At 31.6% G+C, this 22,009-nt stretch overlaps 1 pseudogene; it reads left to right on the top strand.

Moving 5' to 3' along the window:
- The first annotated feature begins 486 nt into the window (after positions 1-486).
- LOC134716705 (nucleolar complex protein 3 homolog) lies at positions 487-21,598 on the top strand (annotated as a pseudogene).
- Positions 21,599-22,009: the final 411 nt, after the last annotated feature.

Raw genomic sequence — 22,009 nt, 5'->3', positions numbered from 1 at the left:
TATTTCCAATTAGAATAGGACAAAAAGAGCAATTGTTTTGGATAGAAGCTTTCTAGGTGAAGGCTTTTTTGCGGTTCCCATAAATAAAAGCACTATCAAATGGACGTAAAAGAACATAGCAAACTGAATAAGTGTCATGCTTAAACTATTTACAATAAAGTATTTTGATAGGTTTGGATGAATCTAAATGATTACTGTACTTATATGTCTTATATAATTAAAAAATTGGTCTATATAACACATTTAGTATTGTTTGTTTACATTTCCTTGTTGTGATGAATTCGGATTCACAAGCGTTTATTTTCCCGTAAACTGCTTATATTCAGATGTCATACACCTATGATGTCGTGTAGCTTATTTATGACATGGGAGTACAATGGGAACAGCCCAAGAAATATATTTATATTTTACCACATGTGTGTACTCCAAATGTTTAAAGGACATCATTTTAGAGTTTAAACTTTTCCATTTTATGCTACCTGCAAAATGGCCCTGGGTTGGTTTTTTTATTCTTGGTGCAAATAAAAGATTGATTTAAAAAAAAAATAGTGCCCAAGGAAACCTTTGTTGACATACTGCAATAATGTAATGTTGTTGTTTGTTAGTGTGTTGCATATTTGTTTTTCGTTCATTTTTTTTATACCTAAATGAGGCAATTAGTTTTTTATATTGTCATTTCGAGGCCTTTTATAGCTGACCATGCATTATGGGCTTTGCTCACTGTTGAAGGCCATACGGTAACCTATAGTTGTTAATTTCTGTGTCATTTTGGTCTCTTGTGGAGTGTTGTCTCATTGGCAATCATACACCACCTTCTTTTTTATAAAAATTAGAAAGAAGTGTTTTTAAAATGTAAATGTAATTTTCAGATGAAGAAATACAAGAGTTAAGATTGATGTTAGAAGAATGTGAATCAGATGCCTATATAACAGTAAAAAAACTTGTGATGCTATCACTGATGGAGATATTCAAAGATATCATACCTGGATATAGAATACGTCTTCTGACAGAAAAAGAAAAAGAACAGAAGGTACTAAACTTCTTTCTTAGGGCAATTTTACCAAGCTAACTTTTATTGTTAGTACATGTGGTTACAGCGCAATGTCTTGAGTTATATCTTTGGTAAGCTTGCTTGCTAGTTAAACCATGAAATCATTATAAGTTACGGTTCTACTTTCATTATCTCGAGAAGCTTGGATAATAATTGTTTCATAGTTCAGCAAGTACTTGTTCCATATGCTCCAATTTCAAAATTAAAATTGCTGGTATTAAAGTCTCATAATTCAAATTTTGAAGAATCACATTATTTACAGTTTATATTTATTTGTACAGTGTGTTAAAAATTATATGGTAGTAAAGCCTACCACAGTCTAAAGAGTATACAGTTTTGAAAAATTTTATGCATATAAGATCAACATGTGATCCCGTTCGGGATGAAAATTTCAGGAACTCAATTTTCGGCTCTCCCTTGACACCATTTGCAAGTATGGTCTTGAGGAAACTATGATGGTCCGTTGGAAGGGGACGATAAATGGCTGACCCATATTAAGAGAGAGCCATATATCTTGCAGGTTAAAGACACCCTTGTAGATTTCGAAAAAGAGTAGGCTAATGCCGCTACAAGGCTGCACTCGCACCCGCAAAGTGGAAAGGGATTAATATAAGTTGAAAAACTTCTTTCCCAATCCACTATAAATAAATATGTTTAAACTAAACTAAACTAAACTAAATCAACATGTGATAATATATAGATAGCTTACTTTTTTTTTTATAGTTTATAACAAGAAATGTAGTTGTCTTCTGTATTTATTTGTATTATATGTAATGCAAATAAAAAATCATTTTTGCCTTTTTCAACAGATGAAAAAGGAGACAAAAGCACTACAAGATTTTGAACAAGGATTGCTAATGAATTACAAAGGTTATCTAGAAGTTTAAGAAAAATATTGTACAGGTAATCTTTATTTACATGTTAGTTTTAGGTAGCACTCCACAGTTAGAAAATAAAATTAAAATTGAGCCACAAAATGTTTTATCATCTCCTATTCCTGGATTTCTAATACATTAACCTTACTGTTTGTGTTGTATGTGTATCCATGGCAACATTCTGCATTTATTCACCACAAAATATTGCAAAAAGGGGGTTGAACATGTTTATCCCCCAAAATTTGGATCAAACTAGAATTTCAATGCCTTTGAGTGATACCTTTTTTGAAACTTTTTAGAAACTGTTTGCATAGATCTGGAACGGGGACCCAATTATTTGCCCCATTGGAACGCATTGAAAATCATAGTAAATACATAGGGTCCTGTTCATTAAATAATTTTGAGAGCCACCTTGGGACTTCTGGTTCATGTTAGACATTCATTTTGAAGTGTCTAAGTACAATCTCAGTGCCTCATGACCGGCATTCCGTTGCAATATTTTGTTTTTATTGACAACAGGGTCAGTCTGTCTACTTCCGGGAATGAATAAAGGCTATAGAATTAAGGCAATTTACTCTATGTACTGACGCCAGATTACATTTAAATCAATCAAATTTTTTACAGAAATTCAAACTAGAAAGCCTCCCCTTTCAAATAAATCTACATTCAGTTACAGAACTAGTGAAATAATGAGACTACACAATTTATAACAAATTTAAAGTTATATATTTTTTTTAAGAACTACATTCGTGGGTACCGGACTGGTTGCCCTAACTGGGATCCTATTCCATCTTCCAAATGATCAAATAAAAAATGAATGTCTTTCGCATCATTTTTTCGTAAAGTCTAATCACACAGTTCGTGCAAAAAAAAGTTGGAAAAAAAACATTACAATAATTGCCAGACCAATGTATGGTATGGGCATGCAAATACGGACTGTCATACAGAAAACAACCTATATTTGATGCATTACATAATCTTGATGTTCATATAAACCCAATATGAAGGCTATTTTAGGACTCAGCTATCCAAAAATGAATTTTATTGCACACTAGCTCTCATATTTTAAAAATCCACAAGGGCAAAAATGCGAAACTACACACCTAACTGTGGAGTGCTACCTTAGGTAATCTATATTTACATGTTAGTTTTGGGTAATCTATATTTACATGTTAGTTTTAGGTAATCTATATTTACATGTTAGTTTTAGGTTATCGATATTAACATGTTTGTTTTTCCTTTCACACAGAAGACTTGTTGACATAACAAAAAAGTGTGTCTTGTGTTTGTCGGAACTTCAAAAAATTCTGGCAGTGTTCTGAGAATCTTGTTTCAGAGGAGACCTGGCCTTCGGTCATAAAACTTTCGAGTCAGTTTTTTGTACTCATACTCCAAAATGTTATATTTCATGTTTGGAGCATGATTTTTGTGCTCTGAGCACTGAGCAAAGTTTTATGACTTCAACCCCAGAATGGCCTATAAAAGCTACCAAAAACTCACCAATAGTGAAACATGAACACCTCAGGGGTTTAAAACATATTGTATTTTATATCAAATGCAAGTGAATTTTAAGGAAGATGATCCACTTCATTTGTAATTAAAGATTGAACTTGAAGGACATTCATTCTTACGAGGAGAAAGAAAGAAAATGATAAAAGTTTTTTATATACATAATCATTCATTGCAGGAAAGATTAATGAGCAAAGTAATAGACAGAGGAGAAATGGTGTTAAGCATATACATATACCAGAAGATGCTTCTCAGGTAAATATATTGTATTTGGTAAAATTAAAGTATGTTGACAGTTGTTTTGAAGAGGTATGTGTGCACATACCTGTAAGACTTCCATGCAGACATGTGTCAAGCCACAACTTGAGATTTGGAAATTTTCAGCTGGAGTTTGGGCCTCATAACTGGAGATTTTTTATTGACCTTTTTTATCGACATATGCAATGGGTTTGTTGTGTGTTTAAACTGCATATCTTCCTTTTTGTTAAAAGAACAACAATTCCATACCTTTAAACACCTGCATATCCATTTTCACTTGATAAAAATGGAAGATAAGGGGTTTTCAAATATTAATTTGATTTGTATAATTCAAGATTAAGTGATCAGCCATCATATTACATAGTTGGCAAAAAGTGCCTCTGATTAAGCTACATTATCAACTTTAGTACCACCAGTACTGAACATGCTTGTAACAAAAGGTGTTTTAAAAATTGATAGAAATGTAGGCTTGCTGGTGGGAAACTGTCTCCATAAGTTTGGTCAAGTCATTTGGGCCACCATAATCAGCTTTGCATGAACTGTGGTATTTAAAGCATGATACCCTTGATAGAGGAGCTGCACCATTTGAAATCAGATCTCCAGGCAGAGTTTAATTTGGTTAGATACTTGGTCGTCTTGTATTTGCTGCTGGGGTTTTTGGTGATAAAATACTGTTTGCATTTTGTCAAATTCTAAAATTTTCGAATTGTCCAAGACAACTATACTTATATAGGTATTACATTGGCTTGGATAGAAAACAAGCCATACATTTTATATTTGAGTTAATTTCATTTGTCTTTGAGGTTCAATAAATGTTCTATGTTATTATTTTAATGTCAAATTTGAGTTTTTACCCCAAAGTCATGGTCCACTAAACATAGAAAATGATAGTGTGAGTGGGGCATCTGTGTACTGTGGACACATTCTTGTTGTATATAACTTAATACAATTGTTGCTTTTTCAGGTCATAGCTGAATTAGCTGTTAGATGTATGTGTGAAATGTTGTCAAATCATCCACATTTCAATTATCGTAATAATATCATAGCAGTTTTAGTCCCATTGATGAATAAACACAACACAGAGGTAAGTATAAGTCAAAATTACTGCCGAAAAAAAAGACCATTAATACTCACATTTAAGAAAAACTAGACCATATATACTCACTTAAGAAAAACTAGACCATATATACTCACACTTCAAAAAAAAAAGACCATATATACTCCTACTTAAGAATAAGAAAAAGTTATTGCAACCACATGTTTTAGATATTAGATGAAGCAAGAAACTGTGACCCCCTTCCTTTTCCAAAACAGAATACTATAAAATCCAATTTTCAAGGCTCATGTTAGCAGGCAAGTGGAGTGAATAAGTATCTTATCCGTCTTTCAGTTACTTTCATCATTGGGAATTTTCATATATATCCAATCAATCAGCAATTTTTCATTCAAGAGGATGTCTGAAGCAAACTTTTAAAGCTATTTTGTTCTAAATAATTATGCAGTATTTTCCTAACATATGCCCTTTTAGTTGTTAACATTCATAAACATTCAAGGATTAAAATAAAGGCACCAATAACTTTTTTAAACCTTCATGGAATTTTATGAAACTTGGACAGAAGCTTCTTTAAGACCAAGAAAAGGCATTAGAAGAAAAAAGGACAGTTTGAAAAAATTGCCCCAATGTGTTTCCAACTCACAGAGAAAATCATGCATCTTGAGTTGGTCTACAGTTGGCCCCGAACTAATAATAAATACTTTTTTGACAAAATTTGGACAGGCCCAAAAATTTACTCAGCAGTCCCTTTGCGCCAATTACTGTTTTTCAGGAGTATCATTTGCGCCAAATTTTGTTTTCCAAATGTGTCAATAGTGCCAATATTTAGAACTCATTTGCGCCAATTTACCTGTACACATATCTATCATAAATATTAATGATTAATATTTATTCTTATGTTTGGCTTAAAAAGTATCATATGTTCAGAGATATATTTCACCATGAAGATGAGCATCTGGAGAGAAATGACTTGGAAGTGCATTAGACAGTCCATGTACAGAGAGAGAATAGTACTTATTGCTTTGCTGAATATTTACAGTGCTGTGTTCCCACCATCCGTTTGGGCTGAAACTCTATCTATCAGTAATGGAACAGAAGTATTCCACAGGAATTATTGTGAACCGTTTTATGCATTTCATCGTTTAATGTTTGTCTTTTTGAACAATAACAGGAAGTTTCATTAAATTGGGAAGTAGTAGAGCGGTAAGAAGAAAGTATGTTTCAGAAAAGGAAACATTTGCCGTGTAAACTACTGGTTCCAAGTCCGAATAAAGGAGGAAGGAAGTGATTTTTCATCTAATTGGCGCAATCGTACGTTTTATTATTGGCGCAAATGATACCATGTAATTTTAAAACAGGTGGTGCAAACGTAGCATTGGAGAAAAAAGTTGTGGGGCAAAAGGACACATTTTTTGGTGCAAACAGATCTCTCCCAAAATTTAGAAGTCTTAATCATGTTTTGTGAAATCACAATCCTCTATATCTCTAGGCAAAGTGAAAAAACCCAATATACACTGAACAACACACAGTACAACTCAGTTTAAAAGATGTTCAAGTCCAATATTAGAATAGGTTACAGAAAAAAATTAGCAAAATGACATGTTTGTATCGAAGGTTAATTTGTTGATGTCTTATATAAGAATAAGGAGATATGGTATGAGTGCCAATGCAACAACTATCAACAAAAGTTTTCTCAGCTTATTTAAAATGAGTTATCACTGATTATGTTTAACTGTCATTGCTATCTACAGGAATCAAATCAATATGTTGATTAGGGTTGATTTCAGTATATACTATTTTTTGACAGGTATCAGACATGGTATGTCAGACAAGCTCTAAAGTTTTCAGAGAAGATAAATCAGGAGAAGTTTTCCTAGAGGTTGGTACAAGGATACGAACATGTTTTCACCTAATTTTGGTCATTTTGTGATAACTTTAAAGTTATTGCCTTTTTCCGAAAAAAAAATATAAAAATCACACTACCAACCAGCTGATTACTTCTGGCCTATATGAATATTTCAGGACCTTTGGGTTGGTATGTAGTCATCTAAAATAGTAGCTGACTATAATTATAAGCTTCTCAGCTGTGACTCAGGAAAACTATCCTACTTATACATATTTGTGTTAAAATTTGGTTATCAAAAAGTTTCTAAAAAAATGACTTGTAATCCAGGGTCTGGAAAAGGTTTTAAATACAAATGACTGAAATAAAATGCCAAACTTAACACATTTATCAAGTTATAATAGAATGGAATACACCTTTCGGTAAAACTATATTTTGGTCATCAATTGCTGAAGTTTTTATGCCAATAACACATTGTATTATATTGGTGATATCTGCTAACTGTCAATTCAGTTAATTTATATTAACACTATCTATTTTTTTTTTGCAGATTGTCAGATTAATAAATAAAATGGTGAAAGCAAGAGACTTTAGAGTTCAAAGGAAGGTTTGTATTTATGGCAATGTTTTATTAATATATTATTATACCCCCGCTTTAAAAAAGGGGGGTATACTGTTTTACCTCTGTCTGTCCTTCCGTCAGTCCGTCAGTCAGTCCGTCCGTCCCATGAATATTTTTCGTCACATTTTTCTCAGGAACTACAATACAAGGATTTCTGCGATTTGGTTTCAGGGTTTATGAAAGTCAGCTATACCGTGTGATGCGTTTTCAGATTGATCACTTGACAACTTCCTATTTATCGAACCCTTGTATGATTTTACACATGATAGCCAAGTTGAAAATTTTCGTCACATTTTTCTCGGGAACTACAATACAAGGATTTCTGAAATTTGGTTTCAGGGTGTATATAAGTCAGCTATACGGTGTGATGCATTTTCAGATTCATCACTCGACAACTTCCTGTTTACCGAACACATGCATATTTTACACTATTTATATTATCCACTTGCAGCGGGGGTATTATCAGTGAGCAGTAGCTTGCAGTTTCACTTGTATTTATACTAGTATTCATGGCAATGTTTTATTAAAAGATTATATTTATACTAGTATTCATGGCAATGTTTTATTATTGGATTATATTTATACTAGTATGCATGGCAATGTTTTATTAATAGATTATATTTATACTACATGGTTGTGATGGTGGTCAGTGATAACATTACCTTAAGAGTTTTATGTTATGGAATCTAAACAGGTAGAAGTGATAAGGCTTTATAGATAAGTGCCAGGTTTCATAATGACTCTACAATATTAGAATAAGAAGATATGGTTTGATTGCGATTGTTTGATCTCCTCAATGAAGTATTTTCACCATTTTACAAGAGAATCAAATGATGTATTTCTGTATGAGTCTGTTTGATGTCAGGAATCTTTATGGCAGTTCTTTTGTCCCATTGAACAAATACAATAGCTATTGTTCTCTGTGTAGTTTATTCACTGGGACTTTAAATTTCTTTGAAGAGAAATCTATTACTCATTGATTAATTTATTAGATAAAAATAACAGTTACACATTAAAAAATTGCATGTGCTTTTATGTTTATTCAATATAAATGAAATTGAGAATGGAAGTGGGGAATGTGTCAAAGAGACAAAAACAGACAATTGAAGTGGGGAATGTGTCAAAGAGACAACAACAGACAATTGAAGTGGGGAATGTGTCAAAGAGACAACAACAGACAATTGAAGTAGGGAATGTGTCAAAGAGACAACAACAGACAATTGAAGTGGGGAATGTGTCAAAGAGACAACAACAGACAATTTTCCACACTTTCTGCATGGTTGTTGATATTGATTAGATATTTGGTGTATTGTTTTATCATGACAAGGTACAGATCACTTCGACTGCATGGTTGTTGATATTGATTAGATATTTGGTGTATTGTTTTATCATGACAAGGTACAGATCACTTCCAGTTTTGTTCGTGTCACTTAAGAAATCAGTTTTCAACACTTTTTTTCATCATGCTTGATATTTGCTGTACAGTTTACACCATAACATGTTATAGATCAAGTTTGAATTTTGTTCCAATACAATGAGTTTTTAACCGGTAGGGAACTGTATTGCCATGTAATACTCACAGAATGCCTGTTAAATTTTGTTTGAATTGCTTCACATTTTTTTTCATGCTGAGGTCTTTAGTAGTTGACTATTAAAAATGGGTTTTACTCATTGTTGAAGACTGTATGGTGACCTACAGTTGATTAAGTATGCTACATTAGTCTCTGTTGGATATAGTACATTCCACATTAGTCTCTGTTGGATATAGTACATTCCACATTAGTCTCTGTTGGATATAGTACATTCCACATCACATTATTTTAGTTATACATTGTACACAGCCAATTTTGTATAGGTACTATTTTTGTACTTAAAATCTGTAGTACTAAAAATTTACTTTTAATATTAAGTACTATTTCTTTACTTTAAAATTATTGTACTATTTACGTACCTGTATTTTACAGTACTTGATTTGTACTTAAAATTTTGGTACAGAAATTATACCAAAAGCGATCACAATATTCCATGTTTGAAAAGCATAATTTTAAGAGATTTGAAATAGACATACTATCAAAATGCTGAAAATATAAAGTTGAGTTCAAGCAATGTGTAGAAGTAAATCCTTAACCTGAAATCTGATCACAATTAGTAAAGCTGGCATTTCAGTGAGGGTTTACATTTCAAATAAGATACTGTCTTCTTGACTCATAAGAAGCACAAGCCAAAAATTCATAAGCAATAGGTTGAACATTTGTGGTGTTGTAGTCTATGTTTGTACTTATATCATTTGTTTATCAAATTCAGCGTTTGTATTGTCTGTGGTCTTTTACTCCAATATTTAGATTTCAAGGAAAGTTTGTGGATTTTAGTACAATGTACCTTTTGTCTTATATTACAACAAAGTTTAACACTGACATTTTTCCTAAAGGTTCTGGACACATTCTTAGCTCTGAAGATAAAGGAGATAGATACATCAGAAGATTTGGACAAGAACAAGAAGAAAAAAAGAGAATTCATGTCAAGAAGAGAGAGAAAGGTAGCAATGATTGTGAACATTACATATCAGCTATAGGTTTCTTTTTTTTTTAATTTTGTCTGATGTTTAATGTTTAACTACTAAAGTGATATGCTTAATAAAGATAACCTGGACCATGGATTTGTATAGTAAAACTTACTATACAAATCCTTGCCTAAACTATAATTATAAAGGTAAACTGAACTATACTTATAAAGATAACCTGTATAGTTAACCTGAACTATACTTATACTGTGCAATTGAGAGAGTAAGTATTGTTATGCCCCAACCACAGCGAACAGAGCATGAATTTTTACCCCTGTCCATCTGTATGTCCTTAAATTGGTTTCCATTATCTAACTTTAGTTAGCCTCAACCAAATGCTATGGAATTTACAATGCTTATTTCCACAATACTCAGATCAAGTTCAAAATTGTGTAGTGTCACTTTTACTGTTTTGGAGTTTTGCCCCTTTATAATGTTATATGATAGCAGGAGCATCCTCTGTGTCCGCATCTTCCTGATTTATGAAAAGGTTAGGTTAAGTAGTTTGAGGTTTGATTTTCATATAATTGTTTTGTCCAGACAACAGTTCAAAATCTTCTATTGATCATTGTACACAATGTTGGTCAATTATTTTTACCAGATTTGTAATCACATATACAGCAACACGACGGGAGCCACATGTGGAGCAGGATCTGCTTACCCTTCTAGAGCACCTGAGATCAACCCAAGTTTTTGTTGGGGTTCATGTTGTTTATTCTTTAATTTTCTATGTTGTGTCATGTGTACTATTGTTTTTCTGTTTGTCTTTTTCTTTTTTAGCCATGGTGTTGTCAGTTTGTTTTAGATTTATGAGTTTGACTGTCCCTTTGGTATCTTTCTTCCCTCTTTTGTTATTGTTTTTGAGATAATGTATTATAATGAGAATAAGATACTAACATTGTTATTATCCAGGAGTAGTTTTCTTATATCAATTGTTTTGCTCTCATTGATAAGTGTAACAAATAAACAAATTGATATTTAACCCCCCCCCAAAAAAAACCAAAAAAACTCACAGGAATGTCAATTAAAAAGTAAAGATCTGCAGAACCATTTAATAATGAAACTTACTTGTAATATGTTGAGCATTACAAAGTGACTGTTAGTCTCTTGTTATAATTGACAAGTGTGTACAGTAAAGAGTGCACATATTTAAGGGCATACGATACAGTTTTGATCCCGTATTTACAAGTTGATGAAAATTTGCATTTAGGCTATTTTTTACCTGATTAAATCAAATATGTAATAAAAACTATACCTTCATGTGCTTCTTTTTGAGTTAAATGAGGTAGAAATTTTATATATTTGCTCAAAATTCCGATCTGTGGCCGTTTTTTCTCTTTCGAATGAAAGTCATTACTTTTTTGTTTTAAAAGATAAACACAATTTTTTTTTTGGTAAATAATTTGTGATTTCTGTATTGTACAAGTAGTCTAAAAATTTATGCATTTTTCGCTCAGAAATAACTCATATTTATCAAATGGTCAAAAATTGAGAAAAAAACGTCATTGTTTGTTGCATATTTTTCAAGATTAAAAAAATTGCACTATTTACAGTTTTATAAAATTTGGTCAACATGATTTCCCTGCAAATTGAAACAAAATGTCGTTTTAAAAAATGGGGGTCCATGCACTAGTTTTCAAATTAAATCGGTTTGAATGATAAAAATCAGTTGAAAAATGTATCTTTTCCTATATGTCACAGTTTGACTTGTGAAAATAACAATTTATTTTAGCAAAGACATTACCTCCCCTGTAACTGTATCGTATGCCCTTAATTTGTAACATTTAAGACCAACATACCCATGAGTCTCATGACTGCCTAATTCTTTGTTATTTTTAAAAGTATTTAATATTTTTTTTAGCATACAGAAATCATAGGAGCAGTGTTCCTGATTTACTTTAAAGTATTGAAAGGATACAGAAAGTCTACATTGCTTCCATCAGTCCTTGAAGGTTTAGCTAAGTATGTCTGACTCATTACAGTTCTATCTTAGAATAAATTTGACTCTTTAATATGATGAAATATACACTTGGTTTTGTATATATGTTGATAGATGTAAGACTTTTATATTATGGCATAATGATCAAAAATATAATAATCTTATCTTTTGTTTTATACATACAATCTAACTCTCTTTCATCTTTTAACAGTATTAAAACATTTGACTTTTCTACTCTTTACACAAGTATTCCACATTCCGAACTAAAAGACAAATTAAAAGAGTTTGTATTACTTTGCTTCATAAAAAAGAATGGCCAACGTAGATACAAGTATCTTGTCTTAGGGAGGGATAAATCCTACTTTGTAAAGAATCATTCTGATTCAAACAAAAAATTCTCTGAAACCGATATTATCAAGATGCTTGATTTCTTGATTGACAACATATTTGTTACGTTCGGAGGGCGTGTTTTTCAACAGACTGTCGGCATCCCAATGGGAACAAACTGTGCCCCTCTACTTGCTGACTTGTTTCTTTATTATTATGAGGCTGACTTCATGCAGGAACTTCTTAGGAAGAAAGATAAGAAGTTAGCAATATCCTTTAACTCTACTTTCCGCTATATAGATGACGTTCTTTCACTAAACAATTCAAAATTTGGTGACTATGTGGATCGCATCTATCCCATCAAATTGGAGATAAAGGATACTACAGATACAGTTAAGTCGGCTTCATATCTTGACTTACATCTAGAAATTGACAATGAGGGTCGATTGAAGACAAAACTTTACGACAAAAGAGATGATTTCAGCTTTCCAATTGTGAACTTTCCATTTCTAAGTAGCAACATTCCAGCAGCACCTGCATACGGGGTATATATCTCCCAATTGATACGATATTCCCGTGCTTGCATTTCCTATCATGATTTTCTTGATAGAGGGTTACTGCTCACAAAGAAGCTATTAAACCAAGAGTTCCAAATGGTGAAGTTGAAATCATCCCTTTCGTAAATTTTACGGACGCCATCACGAGTTGGTTGACCGTTATGGAATAACCGTTTCACAAATGATATCGGATATGTTCCTTACGTCGTAACTACAATCCCCTTCCCTTTCATGAATTTGACCTACCGGATTAGTAATCACATAAGCAACACGACGGGTGCCGCATGTGGAGCAGGATCTGCTTACCCTTCCGGAGCACCTGAGATCACCTCTGGTTTTTGGTGGGGTTCATGTTGTTTATTCTTTAGTTTTCTATGTTGTGTCATGTGTACTATTGTTTTTAAAATATTTTAGAAGGTTGAAAACCTGTATGCTTCATAATTTGTATATAGATGTTTCCGTCAGTTACATGACCAATGTCCTTGGCCTCATTTTCATGGTTCAGTGACTACTTGAAAAAAGTTAAGATTTTCTATGTAATAGGATAACTATATTCTGTATGTGTGTACCTCACAAAGTCCTCATGTTTGTCAGACATTTTTCTCTCTCGACCTTATTTCATGGATTAGTGAACACAGTTAATTTTTTGGTGCTCAATTCCATATCTCAGATACTATAAGCAATAGGTTTAGTATATTCGGTGTATTGAAGGACTGAACGGTGTACATGTCAAACTGGCAGGTTTTATCTCACTTTGATCTCATTTTCATGGTTCAGTAGTTAAGATTTTGTGTTTTGGTCTGTTTTTCTTTTACACAAAAAGGTCTACTATATTTGGTGTATGGAATGATTGTATTATGTAAGGTGTACATGTGTAGCTGGTAGGTGTCATCTGACCTTGACCTCATTTTCATGGTTCAATGATCAAAGTTAAGTTTTTCAGTCTTGGTCTTTTTTTTCAAATACTAAATGCAATAGGTCAACTATATTTGGTGTATCGTAATATTTTATGATCTATTTGTCAGTCAGGCAGGTATTATTTGACCCCAACCTCGTTTTCATGGTTCATTGCTCAGTGTTTTCTTTTTGTGTCTTGGTCGGTTATTAATAAGCAATAGGTCAACTATATATGTTGTATGGAAGAATTGTTAGCTGTACTAGCCTGCCTGGCATGGTTGATCTGACCGTAACCTCATTTTCATGGTTCTTTAGTCAATATTTAGTTTACTTGATTAATGTTAAGTTTATGTGACAGTTGTAATAAAGCTTTATATTTAGGAATTTCAACATAATATCAATGATTAGTAATTAGAAAGAGGATGAGACATTTCAGCGTGTACACTCTTGTCTTTCACTAGGCATGGGTTAGATTTAGTCTACTTTTTAAAATGGTTCGTTTTTCAATATTCCTCAGCTTTTATTTTATTATAACATGAAAAATGTTAAAAAAACTGTGTACAATGTTTTTAATTGATCAAATATGTTATAATTGTGAAATTACACTGCATTTGAACCATGCTGTATAGTAGTTTATTCCTCATGAGAACTGTGCCTTATCCTGATTGTTCATAGAGGGTTTTCATATCCTTTGTGTTATTGAAAACTCTATTCAAAATTTGATTGCAGAAAAAAGAAATCAATTTATTTTAATCTCATGCTGTATATACAAATGAATGCAAAATTAAAAATCATCAAAGGGAATTTTAAAAAAAATTGAGACAGTTGGATGAAAATAGAGTAGATTTTATATAAAAGTATTGAATTTGTTTAGCTGAAAGTATTTTTGAATGGGTTTAAAAATTGTATCAAAATTTGATATTTGTAATGGACCGGGACACTTTACCTGTACATATACCCTTGCTATAACGATTCTAAATGATGGTTTATATCGTACTTTTTCAGGTTTTCACACTTAATAAACATAGATTTCTTTGATGATCTGTATAAAGTTTTCAATGAATTGATAGAATCAGAGGTAGGTGATATTGTATGTTAACAGCTACATTAGAAAATACAGTAATTGGTTTATTGGATACATTATGATTAGTTTATAATGATAAACCCAACATCATATTCATACATGTCAACTTTTCAAAATCTCCTTTGGGGATTTAATGTGTAAAAGGACTTATTGCTACTCTTATATTGTCATAAGTTTTTATTTTACCTTTTACTATTTTGTTTGGATGAGTATATACATGTACTTAAATATCCTTTACTTACTTTAATACCTTTTTGTAGGTATTAAGTTCATATAATAAAGAATTTTCAAATTTGGGTTCATACCTCTCATGGGGGTTTAACACCCCCAAATATAAATTGGGATAGTTGACATGTCTGCATATTGCAACTGTAGTATTGGTATATAGATATATAAGAAGATGTGGTATGAGTGTCAATGAAACAACTCTCCATCCAATTCACAATTTGTAAAATGGAAGATTTATTGAGAGAAAGTATGAAATGGAAGATTTATTGAGATTAATTTTTATGGGATTATTTTATATTTGGGAGTAAGATGTCAAGGACTATGACAATTTTTTAAAGTCTGAAACTCTGTTCTACTAACTACTTATATTTGAAATAAAGTGGTGTGATTGCCAACAATACAACTATCTCAATAAGTTCATATGAAGTGGATGCTGTCAACTATAGGAAATGAAATGGCCTTCAACAATGAGAAAAACCAATGCTAGTAGGTTATAAAAAGACCTGACATGAAAAATACTATACAAATGAGAAAACTAACAGCTTTATTTATATTAGACTATTTTCATAAGATAAAAATATTGACAGATATGAACCAAAGACAGCCACTTGATTATTGTGTGCTGATTTGGGACATGCACCTAAAGGATGCGGATGTTTTAACATCTTAGAAGGCAACAATCCTCCCCTAACCTGGGACACTGGTGTGTCAGTTAAACATATGCACAAACTATAATCCCAGTATTTCTTATTGTATTATTGCATTTAGTGCACTTTCGAAAAAAAAGATATTGTTTAAGGTTTATTTAAAGGTATTTCCTCTGAAATATCAATGTTTTGCAGTTTATGTCTGTTATTTTGAAAAGTAAAGGAGTATGTAAATTGTAAAATTGGCCTATATTATAAAATTATTTAACCCTGAGAATTTTAAACAAATATGAAATCTTGTTATTGAGAAATTGACCCTGAAATTAAAAAAAATCAGATTTTCACAGTTTTAGCTCAATTTACCAAATGGCTAGGGAAGTGTTAGATTTTGCCTTTGCTTTGCTTCAGTTGTCTTTAATCGGTCATCAGCTAACTTTTCTTGGAAATTTATCATTTATGAACCGGCTTTATTGGTTGATATTAAAGGGAAACTTCGCAAAAAAATCAAAAATTGATATTATGTCCATTCTGTATAAAAATGCTCAAATTTATAAATATTAAAGTTTTATTCCGCTAGATAAGAGATCACCATCGATTTTGAATTTTGAGTATCAGTTCTCGGCCTTCCGCCATTTTGTTATCTTGTCCAAATAAAAATCACGATATGTCTATAAAACACAAAGAAACAAAACTACAGTAACCGATGCAGTCTTAATTACGTGTCGATATCTTGTCAATCGTACGGTTGTTTTATCTGACTAACTTACTTGATACGGACAATGTTCTTATTTTTTTAATAACCATATAGTCTGTTATTTTTAAACTGTTAATATTGGAATCGGTTAAAAAGTCAAAGTTCAAATCATAAATAAGTGTTCCGTGAAAATTGTTTTCGAAAATCTAATTCGTTCATAATTCTTTAAAGTAATATACTTTATTCAAATAAATTAGGATCTTCGCTCCACTGATCACCCGCATGGCTTAAGGTATTACTCCCAAAGGTATTGTGAGGGGTGTAAGATGACACGTCCAGGTATTTAAGCGATTTCCTGTCGGGCTTGCAAGTTCATGCATCGTTTCACTTCTGTAGGTATTATTCAGTGTACACGGCCGATAACTTATAACTGAACTATCAGGTGCATGTATAATATACATCTCTGTCTTGCGTGTCCGAAAGTGATATAATATACTAGTCATTACTTAACTCATACGCTTGTTTATAAATAAAATTTCTGGTGTAAAGAATATTATTTATAAAAAAAAAATTATACAAAAAAAAATTAAAAAAAATTGAAGATATATACAAATATACGTATTTTTTCCAAGGGTAAATTTGGGAAAATCAGAGACATATAATAAGAGTATTATATGTCTCTGGGAAAATGTAATATTTACTCGTTGTCAATAGTAAAGGACATAGTTGGATCGGTAAACGGACAGAAAGTCACAGGACAAAAAGTCACAGGACATAAAGTTACAAATTTGATAGGACGAAAAGTCACAGGACAAAAAGTCACAATTATTTTTTTGACAATTGTTTGAATATATAAGAGAAAGATGTTGAAATATTTTCTTTTTATTACATCTATTTATTTTTCAGTGTAGGACATTGTTCATAAGCTTTGTTAAATGAAAAGTTATCAAATTTTAATCATGCAAAGGGGACATTTCTTGGCACCATGAAGCCATTTAAGTACAAAGTCACTTTAACATTTTGTTTTCAGAACAATTATTTGTTCATCATTGATATTTATTGAATAAATTTTAATTACAAAGTTGCTTTATATATAAGAGTTCAAGAAAAAAACAAAAACTTTTTTTTTAAAACTATTTTTTCTTGTTTAAAGAAAAATACTCTAAAAACTGAATTGTGACTTTTTGTCCTGTGACTTTTTGTCTGTGACTTTCTGTCCTACATTCGTTGGATCATTCCAGAAATGTTGATTAAAAAAATGTGCGCACTTGTCGACGTATCATTTATACGCCCGGATAGAAAGTTACGGAACTACAGCGCAATTTAAAATATATACATGTATACATTGAACATAAGAAAGAAACATACATTTTGTGCAAATTGGGGTAAAAGTTTTGTAAATAGACTAGTCCACGTATACTAACTATACAAATCCTTGCGTATACTAAAAGTATGTAATCATCCAATTCGATAGACTATTGTATACCAAAAGAAGAAGAAGAAGAGAACCAATTTGATTTAAATACAGGTCGATCTATAACTTGCTTTGGTTCATCGAAGTTATGAACATAGTAAAATCACAGATTTATATATCAATTAGATTGTTCTCGAATAAAGAAAGAAATTCGTCATCACCACAATTGTTCCGACATATGCAACTGGACGTACACTAATAATCCCCGAGGGATGTGAATATTTTCTAGGAAAGCTATTGAGTATTAAAGTTTCAAATCATTTTCGGGATTTATTTTCTTTCTTAATATTCAATGACAGCAAATTTAAAGAATAAACTGCTTTTCAGATATTTGTCCGCTTTAGGGGTATTCTTGCCAGTTGAACAGACTTATAATTACATTCAAAAATAGGGAAAGATGACATTAAATTCGTTGTCTTTTGTTTTTAAACATCTTTGGTCAAATAGTTATTAAGTATTATACGTTGTGAGACGAAGACTATTTTAATAAGGACGTCCCCTATTATGATTAAATTTGGTTGACGTTTTTCACACTTGATAAAGAATATAAATTCTATACGTAATTTTTCGATTCCATTCCAAGAAGACCTTCAATTTGCTGTCAATTTTTAAAAACTTCTCAAGTAGAAAAATATTTTTTTTTTATTCGTTCATATTATATTCAGCTTCGGTAGAGTTATCTTCAGTGAGTTCCAGTTATTAATTTATACGTGGCTTTTAAAAAGTCTAAATCTAAGTGTTCTCATTCATTTATTTGCCTAATAAAGACAAATAAAAATATTTTGGTAAAGCTATTTATAATTTCTAAGTTCTCCTTTTTATTAGACATCAATCAAGAACAAAAGGTGTAAATCATTTCAATCGGACATATGATTTAAGTTTCCCGTCTTTAACCGAAAATTGTGTATTTCTTAGAAAATTAACTTATTTGAATTGAAATAAATAATAGCACCAAACATAATTAAATAATTCCACGGCGATCAATTTTTATTTGTCACCAACTTGAATATATATTTTAAATATGTATATTGAATGCTCCCTTGTCTTATAATTCACTGATCCGAATAGACTGTCACACCTGGCAAGATGTGCCCGAGAGGCGTGGTTAAATACCGAAGTGCAAATAACAATTTACCTTTCAACAAGCCATCTACGAGTATTGCCACAGAACCGTGAATACACACATCGTATCAACCAAGTCATAGCAGAGATAGTAAAAGGTCAATAAGAGTACACCAACATATTGTCTTTACAGATTATTGTACTTTTCTTTGTTCACCTTATCAGTCCGAAAATATATTAATTAAAAATAAATTTATAACTTTTTGTGTTGTCTACAAAAATAATTCGAATATATACGTTTAACATAGAAAATTTATCTCATAAATATGTACAATTGAACGTCTGTGCGTTTTATCTTCTTATTATCGGATGGTTATTTAGATAAAGCGTAAGTCATCGGCGCGCTTACGATTACGTTAAAATATGATTAAAAACCAAGACTTTAAATGATTGTATTTTAAATCCCGGCATGCAAAAACCAGGAGAAAACGTCACGACCTACAGGAAGTAGTTAATATTTTTTCACTAAATATTGAATTTCTCCTTTATTACTGCACATATAGCAATAAAACTTTGTGAAAATATAAATTATGTCATAATGAACATATTTAAACCATAAGTGAAAAATCGTGAATTTTCCCTTTAAGGTTTGCCTGCACCATCTATATGAGGATGTCAACAATGAATTTGTTTTATTTGTCAAGTTAGTTTGATCAAACAACTTTAACCTAATAGTCATACGTATTAATGTCATTTTGTTTACTTTCTTTTGTTACCTGTTCTGACAATGGACTTGGACTTCTCTTAAACTGAATTTTACTGTGTGTATTGTTGTGTGTTTACTTTTCTTCATTGGTTAGAGATATAGAGGGAGGGTTGGGATCTCATAAACATGGTTAACCACACAGCATTTTTGTGCCTGTCTCAATTCAGGAGCCTCTAGTCTTTGTAAGTCTTGTATGATTTTCAATATTGTTTCTTGTATTTCGGAGTTTAGTATGGCGTCTATTATCACTGTACTAGTATATATATTTGTTTAGGGGCCAGCTGAAGGACACCTCCGGGTGCGGTAATTTTTCGCTGCATTGACCTATTGGTGACCTTCTGCTGTTTTCTGTTCTGTGGTCGGGTTGTCTTTTTAACACATTCACCATTTCCATTCTCAATTGTATAGATTTTTAAACATGTTAAGCTTCTGTTATGATATTAGTTAAACCTTTATCTATAAGACTTTCATCATAAAATCAATGGTCAGTAAAATAGGAAAGACATTTCAGAGTTTGCACTCTTGTTTTACATCATTCCATATTATATGACTAGGTAACCATGTCTTAATTGAATTGAAATATAAAAAGTAAAAGTTGATTAACAGGCACAATGGGGAAAAGCAATCCTGACATACATGTATAAAGCTGCTAAAGACAGGATTAAGAATTGCCAGTAGTTTTTTTTAAAAATAAAAATGATTTAAACTAAATATTATATATATACTTTTTCGCATATATGAATATATTTTAACTATCAGTACATTCCTTATGAATTTGAATGAGAAAAAGAAATGATCAAAGATGATATTTTTTTAGGATCTGACCTACAGAGAATCTTTACATGTGATACTGACAGCTTTTACCATCCTCAGTGGACAAGGCAGTGCTCTCAACATTGACCCACTCAAGTTTACACACATATGTACAACACACTCTTACATGTACATGCAGGTATACACACATTTATACACAGTTTGTCTAATTAAAGTAATGGGATTGTCTGACATTTTATGACATTGTGAGGTTGGGAACTTTATTTGTTGAAAAAATGTTGAAAAAAAGCATTTTTCACTCTTAAGACAGTTATGGAATTTTATTCTTTTAAACATTGAGGCCATGAACTTAGTTAAACTGGCCCCTCAATAATGTGCAATATTAATGTTTTAGAACAGTGGGTACCACTGTGATGATCAGGGATGAGGAAGCTGAATGGTGAAGGAGTAGGTTCAGTAAGACCCCTTTTTGGCCCCAAAATATAGCAGTTTTACAATATTGTTAAAATGTAAATTATTTTTATTAGTTATTTTTTGGACTGTAGAATGCTTCTGCTACATAGATATGGGCTGTTTTTGACAATACAATGCACAAATATTGGGTACTAGCACCATTCAGTCATTCTAAATTACTAAAATCTTTACAATTCTAGCATTTTAGTTAAATTTTAGATGGTTGAATATTGAAATGTAAGTTGTATTTGATAATAATACATAACATATGTAAAGGTTGAGGATGAACACAGATGCAGCCACTTTTATTTTTGACAAAAAACATCTGAAAAATGACATTTTTTCGGCACATTTGGTAGATTTTTAATATTTGAGCTTGAATTGGGTCGTTTTTAATGAATAAATCAGTTAAAATCTTTCTCATCAACTAATTGAATAAAATAAAATAGCCACTCAAGTGTTAAAAAAGTGGTCAAAATCTTTTGTCAGATGAACCTGAAATTTGAGGCCAAAATCTGTCTTCACGGGACCTATTCCTTTTTAGTTCCTTGTTCTTTTAGAACGATGTTTACTTTTGATTGTGTATGATAAAATAAGGTTATCTTCCTCTTTATTCAAATATGCACACACTTAGAGTGATTGCAATTACCCTGAAGAAAAGTTTGGGTCATGAAGTTTGAGGTAAAGTATTTATATTTGGTCTGTTTGAATAAGGTGAAAAATAAGTATGCCTGAAATCATTTTTCATCCTCTTAAACATTGCCTTGGCTAATAATCAAACTTGGAACAATTTTGCATTGAAGCTATTTAAAAAATCTTCAATTGAATCAATTCAGATGTAGAAAAACAAGTCCATAGAAACATTCTTATTAGATTATTTTGTTTTGTCTTGTTTCAGAAACTACCAGGCCAATGCCAATTTAGTTAGAGATAATATTTGCAAATTTTTCAATATAAATCTTATACTGTAGAGAAAACGGCTTCATCTTCTCTTGACCCATTAGATGGTTAGATTTGCAATTTGAATGATGCAGTCTATAAGTCTGGCTATTAGGAGGTGGTAGTTTTTGCAAGACTTCATACAAATGTTCCCAAAATAGTTTACATTAAATTTACATCCAAATGAGAAGTTTTTGAAAAGGCCTTCTACTGGTTATGAGCTTCCTTTAAGAGCTGATATTTGAAAACCCAATTTAAGAACCACACAGGAGTATGATAAATCAAATAGATCAAGTTCCTGTCTTAATATGACATTATATGGATTTGGCTATTATTTTTATGTCCCATTAGGTTATATTCATATGTTTTGGAACTTATAAATACTTGGCTTTCATA

The sequence above is a fragment of the Mytilus trossulus genome, chromosome 4 (assembly GCF_036588685.1).
Source record: "Mytilus trossulus isolate FHL-02 chromosome 4, PNRI_Mtr1.1.1.hap1, whole genome shotgun sequence".
Taxonomy (NCBI): Eukaryota; Metazoa; Mollusca; class Bivalvia; order Mytilida; family Mytilidae; genus Mytilus; species Mytilus trossulus.
The sequence above is the reverse complement of the archived record's forward strand: the minus strand, read 5'-3'. Positions and strand labels throughout refer to the sequence as shown.